The sequence below is a fragment of the Lonchura striata genome, chromosome 9 (genome assembly GCF_050655825.1).
Source record: "Lonchura striata isolate lonStrDom1 chromosome 9, ASM5065582v1, whole genome shotgun sequence".
In the NCBI taxonomy this organism is placed as follows: Eukaryota; Metazoa; Chordata; class Aves; order Passeriformes; family Estrildidae; genus Lonchura; species Lonchura striata.
In genome coordinates, this window is record NC_140711.1 from 4,962,303 (window position 1) to 4,970,745 (window position 8,443).

Here is an 8,443-nt window from a genome sequence, read left to right on the forward strand (position 1 = left end):
ACAACAAAAATGTAGCAGTAAGGCAGGAATTAAAGCAAATTCACTTTTGCACATCCTGCAGCCACCTGGTTGCTCTGTGCTTTGCTTCTTTGCTCGCTCATTCTCTGCCCTGGGAGTTTACTCCCATGCAAGCAAAGAGTTGCAGAATAACCTGGCAAACCTTAGGGCTTGATTTCCCTGACTAGGTGACCAGAAACAGCTTGCAGTTGTTTGTAGTGTGATTCCCAGGCAGCTTCCCAAATGCCTTTTTTTTTAAAAAAAAAAAGTCCATAATCACCAGTGTTCACTCATCTTTCTGTGTTCTACAACCACCAAAATTATACACTAGTTCTTACCCACTGGCATTCTTTTTTTGTTGTGTTCCCCACTGCTCCCATTGCAGAAGACCCCTCATTTTAAAGTACATGTGGAGCAGAATAGGCCATGTCTGACTTCTGTCATGCTGGAAGGCAGCCAGATCTCTGAAAGTGTCAGTCTTTTTCTTTATGGCCTGACAGGAGTATTGGAATTAAGTGACAGAGCTAGGTAAAGGGGCCGAAGGGTTTTTTGTTCCCCTTTTTACTCAGACTTTCAGTACATGCTTAAAATGTGACATTCTTGTCTGGTATTTTCAGTTTAGACAGAAAGTAGTTGTTTCTTGGGTTGAAAAACCGAATTCCAGAAAGAAAAACTGCTTCTGGCAGAGCAGCCTGCATTCCAGGGCATGATTTCCTCTGGTAACTAGTCCAAGAGAGTCAATACTGGCTGATATGGCCATTACTGCATGTATTTCTCATTACTTCTCGTCAAAACTTGCCAGAAAATTCATGTTTTGGTGCCAAGAGATCACTCTTTCTATCCATATATTTTTGCTGTCATCATTCACTAACCCCAGAAGTGTCTCTAAGGAGAAGAAAAAGATGTAATGCAGCACACTCATCTCCTCTCCCTGCCTACTGCAGAGGAACAGAAAGTGACAAATGGAAGGAAGCCTTATAGCAAAAAAAAATGGGAAGTTCTTCAGGAATGTGGGTTTGGAGTCCCTTGCAGGATCAGTATTTTGTGGTGCATAAGAAAACATGATTCTAAATGAGATAATAAAGTACAGGGTAGCTTTGACCTTTTCTTGCTGTTATTTCTGCTTCAGCTCTGAGCAGATCCTCACTTGTACATGCTCTAATTTTTATATTTACGCCCTAAATTATCTCAAAATGTCTTTTGCAAATCCTCAGGGCTTTCTCTCTTCTCCTGGGGTGTGTGTTGGCCACTTCTGCTGCACTGCACTGCATGCCACAGCAGGACTGTAAACCTGCAGGTCCCACAACACATGGAGAGGGGAATGTCTCTGTGCCTCTTTTGCCTGAATGAGTCCTGCACTGGAATAAAGCATAATGTGACCACAGTTTGTCAAAAAGAGGGAAGAATGCAGCTGCAGATCGCAGAACAATCAGTGACAATAAATCCCAAATCCTGAATTCTCCAAGTGGTTAAGCACCTTTCAGCACATCTTATCAAGCAGCTAAACGATTTCTGTGTCCTCTGTCTCCAAAAGTTACTTCATTTTATCTTTCTGCATGAACTAGTTAGTTGTCATAGTTGAGACAGAGACAATACAAAGCAACACACTCCATTTTCAGAGGGTTTCAAACTGGTTTTATTCTAGCATTCATGCTTTTGTACATTCTTACAAAGCTCATAAGTTTACACTTTGCTCATTGGTCATGAGAGACAAACAAAGTGCTCACTGGAATAGGCAGCTGCAAATTTTTCTTATTTATTCTTCTTTCTTTCTTGGTTTCTATGTCAAGAATCTTGGTAGAAAATTCTTTCAGGGGTTAACATGGATCCTGTTATCATACTTCTCTCTGGCTCACGGACGTCACTGTAAAACCTCTTCCACAGTTAGTAATGTAACACTAAACAATTGACCCATAAGAGGTTTTTTGAAATTCCACCTGGCTGTTTGTCACTCCATCAGGTGTCATTCCTAAGCACATTGTCAGGACATACCCAAACTTTGCTTTGCTGTCTCAACAGGCCAATCTATTCCCTGCCTTTTGAATTTATCTGAAATCTTCAGCACAGATTTTTCATTCTGAGGAAACTCCTGCCTTCTCTATGGAAAAGAGAAGAAGCCCTGGGAGTGTAGGTTGAGGCTGGGCTGGAGCTCAGGAGATGGGCAAGAGTCTCAGCACTGGCAGCTGAACTGACTAAAGAAAGAACTTGAAGAAACTCTGTACTGCAGGTCACAGCTCTGTCACCTTGTCCTGCCAGGGTATTTATTCTGTCTCTTTTTCTGTGAATAAAACAGCTGTGAGTGATCCATAAACCAACATTACATTCACAAGTATTTTACAAATGAGGGATGGAAGATAAATATATAAATATAAAAATGTATATAAATATAAAAATTTTAAATATAGGAGTTTATATTTTGGGTTAGTTATTGACTTCACTGAATTCACCTGTAAGAAGTAGTGCTTCTATCATTATATATTGTGCACAGAGGGAAGTTACACTGAGTTTCAGCAAACTCAATGAGTTTGGATTAGTTGAAATACACACAAGAGATAGCAACAGTACATGTGTTTCTAGCAGCATTTCTAATTGGAGGCTTTTTAAATAGTACCAGTGTAGAGTTCTTCCTTTTATCTCAGCTGCTGCAATTGTACTTTCACCTTGGACTCCCCTTATGGAGCAGAAGGAACCTTTTCAAAATCTGGGACTTTGAGACAATAAAAGCTAGGACTGTGTGCAGGTGTGTCTGTGGGAGGAGGCTCCTAACTCAGTCCCTGCTTGGCCTGGCACTGCTGTACTGAATGAGCAAAGAGGAGACAGTGGGGGAATCTGATCTGCTTTAATCCCCAATGCAATCTACACACTTGAGTAATCTGAGGGAAAAAACTCCAGTCCCTGCTCAGGCACCACTCTCCCCAGTGGTATGGGTAGACCCATCCAGCTGATCAGGCTTTATCTATTCCCTGATCTGTTAAATTAAGAGGTTTTGAGATCTAAGTGACAAAGCTCCTTAACTGCAAATCTGTTATCATCAGCAGTGCAGTCACCACCTTTTCTGTGAGCTCACTCTGCCCTCTGTGAGGCCCAGCAGAGGCAGCAGGGCAGGCAATTTGGGGATGCTCTTCTGCCCCTCTCCCCTCCAATTGCACACTTTGCTCTGTCTTTGGTAGGTTACTCTCCTCAAATTAGGATTCCAGAGTCAGGGACACAGAAGGGAGTGTTGCCTTTGGGAATCATGGAGCTGCAAGTGTTGAACAGACTCCCAAAGAGAAGGCTACATGCCACCCTGCAGACCTAGGCAGTTTGGACAGTGTTTAAAAAACAGCCTTATTTCTCCCCATTTTCTCCCTAACCTTTCCACTTAGGAACAGAAGACAAAGTGAAATGATTGTTTTGGTTTATATGGCACCTGGATGGACTAGGTGCTTGCTTTGCAAGATATGTAAAGTACCAGTTTCAACTGCTGCCAGCCCAGGGAGATGCATGGGATGTGACAAGCTCTGCTGGCCCAGACATTCCAGGTGGGGGAAGGAGGATAGATGGAAAGTAGCTCAGTGCTGAATTCCTGCCTGCCAGAAATCAGTCCCTTGAGTGGGTGCTCACTGCAGCTGTCTGCAGGAGCTTTAGCTTGCAGGTGAGAAGAACAAAAGTAGGTGGAAGCCAGCTTCTTTTTCTCTCACTCAGGTGTGGTGCAGGATGGTTTGGCCTGACTCTCAGCAGTGATGCTGAACCCAGAACATTACACAGCCTTCAAACCCTCACCAATTTTTTTTCAAAATGCAGTTTCTTACTCTATGCCATGTTGGCAAAACCACATCAATCCCACCGTGCTCCAGCCCCAAATTCTTGTAAGAAGCCTACTTACTTATTTTAGTTTTTCTTGAAACTCTGTTGTATGGCAGAACTGCTGTCAGAGTCCTGACAAAAGGCAAAGGGCAGACACTGCAGTGAGTGAGGTTTGTGTTTGATCTTTGCTGCATTGGTGCTACCTTGGGCTGAAAGCTGCAGAATTCTCTTTAAGACAATGTCTGTCTGTCTGTCTGTTTCTCAAAATGAAAGTGGTTTGTTGTATCAGGTGTGCTGTGTGTAGACTGCTTCAGCATTCATTTAGCTCATATAATGATGTGCTCTGCTGAAACACCAAAATTCCATGAGATCTTGAGTGTACAGCCCATCCCCTCTCTGGAAGGGGCCAGAGCACGTGTGGAAGACCTGCCAGAATCAGAGCACAGGAGGCTCAAACTGAGCATTAGCCCTAGTTGTACTTTTTTCCCCAATTATTTATCATCATTCTGAAACTAATTTGGAAGGTAATGATTTAATACTGTCAGAAAGCATACAGAAGGGAGGAAAGGCCTCCCTAATTGTGTTTTGACATTTTTTTACATCAGCGATTCTTTTGAAAGAAAGAGAAAAAAGAAACAAAACAAAATCTGTTCAGTCAAGATTTTTCTGCTTTTTGTTTTCTTTGGCTAAGAAAAATCAGACTGCAGAGAAGCTGGTGCTGCAAAACCAAAGCTTGCCTCCCATGCAGTAGATTTTCAGAACTCTTGTTTTCATCTGAAGGCAGTTTTACAGAAATTTGTGCTCCTGTGAAGTGAGTGTTCACTTTGTAAGTGATGCTGCACTTCAGCTTTCCCAGAACCTCAGAGCTTTGTCTCAGTGACTTCATGGATGTGTTAACTAAGGTTGTTTAATACATGGGCCTGTCTAAACACAGTGGGATGTCAGCTCTGTGCCCAGGGGACATAACTTAGCAATGGAATAGCTCAGTTTGTAGGGCTAAACCCTGCCTGAAAGAGGCTGCAGGGTTGGCTCTGGAGGGGAGCTGCACCAAAACTCACATGGCATCTTCAGCATGGAAGGCTTGCTAGAGAGTTGTTTCTTTTATTAGCATTTCAGATAGGTTTAATCCATACTTTCTGGCCAAGCTGTAACAATAAGATCCCCAACTGATGACAGAATTTATCAGGTGTGTGCAAGCATTTCCTGGAGTTTAACAGTGACTTCACACAGGAGACATGGAAGGCCAACACCTAAAGCAGGATTCATTTTTAAATCCCCCTTTCTTGGTCTTGTTTTTGTTTCTTTTTTAATTTTGAAAGGAAAGTAGAGCATTCCCAACTTTTTTTACAGTTATGTGTCACACCTTAGGACCAATATTGTATTCATGTCCTGTAACAGGGGAAATCCCATTTTGCTAGCATGAGACAAAAGGTGACAGAAAGAGTTAAATCCCAATCTTTGTGAGGAGAACAATTTGTTCTTCCTGCTGCCCTGCTGGAGTTGGTGGTCCAGTGTTGGGAGGATCCAAAGCCCCAGTCTCTCCTCTCTCTGTGTCAGTAGATACCTCTGAGCTCGTTACAGGGGAGCATTACAGAAACCTCTGAGTCTGCCACAGGACTCTTGACAGATGCCACTACAAAGCCCAATCTTCTCATCTGCCTGTAGCATGCCTAAAAGGCTCTCACCACACATTTCTCTCCTCTAGGTGTTCAGGATATATTTTTTTTCAGCTGCCCTGGTAAGCTTTAGCATTACTTCTTTGTTTGGCTTGACAGGTAAATGAGAGCACAAGCACCCAAAGTGGTTTTTATGAATTACATTGAAATGTCTACATTTTTAAAAAATCAGTAAAACTTGAAATCTCCCAAGAGACCATGGGCTTCTCCTTAGCATTAGCCCCAAATGAAAAGGCCATTACTGTTTGAATGTTTCCTATGTTCTAGATGTCTTTTAAAATTTTGATTGAAAGTTAAGTGTACAAGTTGTTTTGAAGGGCCTTTCTGATCAGTTGTCAAGAAAGTGAGTTGAAAGGAATGAGTGACTGAATTTGAGCAAAATTGAAGGCTTGTGGGATTTCCCACGAGTGGGTTCTGAAAGAAATCTGAACTCCTCCTCACCTGTTCCTTGTGGGATGTAGTTGTGGAAGTGAGTCACAAAATGCTGTACAGACTGCACTGCTTCTGGTGCTGCTGCGTGGCAAACGACACCCAGAGCCAAGCATCATTCCAAGGAGGAATGAGAAGAACAACACAGAGTTTTGTAATAAGCTGCCAGTAGTTTTCTGAACCTCAGGAAATACAGTCACACCCTATTTTCCCCCCATGTCTATGGCAAGGCACCCCAATCCAGTCAAAATGAACGAGCACATTTTGCAGCACGAGCTTGCCAGTGAGTGACATGGTGTGGGTGAAGTTATTCAACACATGGCTGTTCACAGAGCAGTGTCTGCAGCTGTAAACCCCCCAGTTTCCAAAAGTCCACAGAATTAAGTGCATAAATTATTGAAGTGGCTCAGATTTGTCCCTGCAACTTGAGTCCACCATCTGAAAACCTGGATTAATATGCAACATTACACAATTTCTTAATAATTTAGTGCTTGCTTAAAAACAAAAGCATAAAGTACAGACAATAAACTCTGAAGTCATTGCTCTGCTCTGGTTAAGGCAGAACTTTAAAGCTGTATTCTGTCTTACTGTCATGAAACATACTGAGAACTCTGTCACTCATGGGAAAGCTTCCTTCAGAAATCTGAATGTCTTTGTTGTTTGGAGGTTGCAGGTTGCTGTCTTGTTGCTGTTTTTCCATTTCCCATATGTTTAAGGAGCTGTACATCCCTGGTACCTTGCTGACAGTCCCACCAGTGTGTGAAGAGCTCACTTCAGCCATGTGCAGCTTGCTCCTTGCTGAATACAAACAATGCCTCAGTGCATGGATGAGGGAGGGTGTTCCAGGAAAAGGGGCTGGGGCAGGATCTGGTATGCTGGTCAAGCAGGGAGCTTCTCCTGCTTTGCTCTCCTGTTCAGACCTCAGTTTGCCATTTGGAAGATTCCAAAAATTATTCTCCTGGGAGAGAGACAAAACTCTGGCTTTGTTCAGCTGGCGTGCCAGGGCACATTTGGAGCAGTTTTGTCCTGCAGGCAAATTCTTGAGTATTCTCCTCTCCCTGCCCAAAGCCAAGAACCAGCATCCATCCTGCTGGAATTTCCAAGACCACTCTTTCATGCTTTTGACTCCAGCCCTGAATGAGATGTCTTGTGGAGCAATCCAGCCTTTGTAGGCTGGCATGCAGAAGCTTAGGAAGTGGTTCAGTTCTGCTTCTGTGCATGTCTTCACAAAATTAGGGGCTGCAAAAGGCATTGTGACTCAGAGCTGTATGAACAGCCAGATGTGGGAACTTTAAAGAAAGGCATTCTGCAGATTGATCACAGCAATGCTATTACCATCAGTGGTGTGTAAAGTGTCAACTGCAGCTGTGTTGAATTATTCATTATTTCATAAATAACTGTGAGGCTTCCAAGGACAAGGTTTTTAAGATCCATTTGAAAAGTGAAATGAAAGCCCCTGTAATTAAAAATAATTTCTAAACTTCATTTTTTTAACTTCAACTGTTTCCTATGGGATTATTATTAAAGTTATTATATTTATTGATTTTCCTACTCCCTTCCCTTTCTCTGCCAGCTAATGAGAAAAAAGTGGTTTTGAATTAAGCAAATAATCTTTCTCTCCCTAGACAATTGTTCTGTGTGCTCATGTTGACCTCCAGAAAGAGATTTAGTGGGTGATGCTCTTATTTTTGCTGATAGGAGACACTGTGCCCATCAGCAGGAGATAAAAGGAAATAAATTAAAAGGAAATCTAAGTTTTGATGTGCTTGCATCTTAGATCCTTAAAACTGTCTGGGGCTTTGGAATGACTGGAATCTGCCCTGGGCTCAGCAGGGAGTGAAGTGCAGCAGACAGAGAGCAATGCTTTCTTGTTTCAGAGCACAGGCTGGAGACAGAGTGCATGTCCAATTCCATACAAACCACATTATCTTCAGCTCATCTCCAGTAACAGAACATATTTCCATCAGTACCATGCCATTTGAGATAAAATAAAGTTACAAATCCCTCTGATACCTCTGCGGTCTTTATGGCCATGCTGCAGTGCTCTTGGGATCAAGGCTGGGGTATAAATAGCTGTGCTGGCTCCTGTGGCAGCACCAGAGGAACAGTGATGATGCTTCAAATAGAGCCTGAGCTGAGCTCCATCATGGCAATGATTATTGTTTCCTACTCCTTTGCAGCTGGCGGGGTGATGCAGCCAGAAGCAAGGATGCATCAAGAGTAGCACGCCTGCCCCAAGGGCTCCTGGCTTGTGGGAGTCCAGGGCTGCCCTGGCAGGTCTGGGACCCTGGCAGGGGTCAGGAACCCCCCTGGACAGAGCCCCCAGAGACACTGTCTGTGTTCTCTGTCCATGGAAAAGAGTTTTCAATCTTACAGGATGAATTACAAGCTCTGAGTATCTGATATAAGTAATAATTAAGTGTGGCACGGGTGCAAAAGTAAAATTTTAGGATTCCAGATTAGGGGTCCAAAGGGGACAAGATGGAGGAAATTGGGTGTGTCTTGTCCTTTTTCTCCTTCTTCATGCCCTCCATGTTTCACTGTGGTGTTGGCAT

At 43.0% G+C, this 8,443-nt stretch overlaps 1 protein-coding gene across 1 annotated transcript in view; it reads left to right on the forward strand.

The window, feature by feature from the left end:
* Window positions 1–8,443, forward strand: part of HS6ST1 (heparan sulfate 6-O-sulfotransferase 1) — a 190,488-nt gene that overhangs the window by 143,751 nt on the left and 38,294 nt on the right. The gene's annotated exons all lie outside the window — the stretch shown is intronic.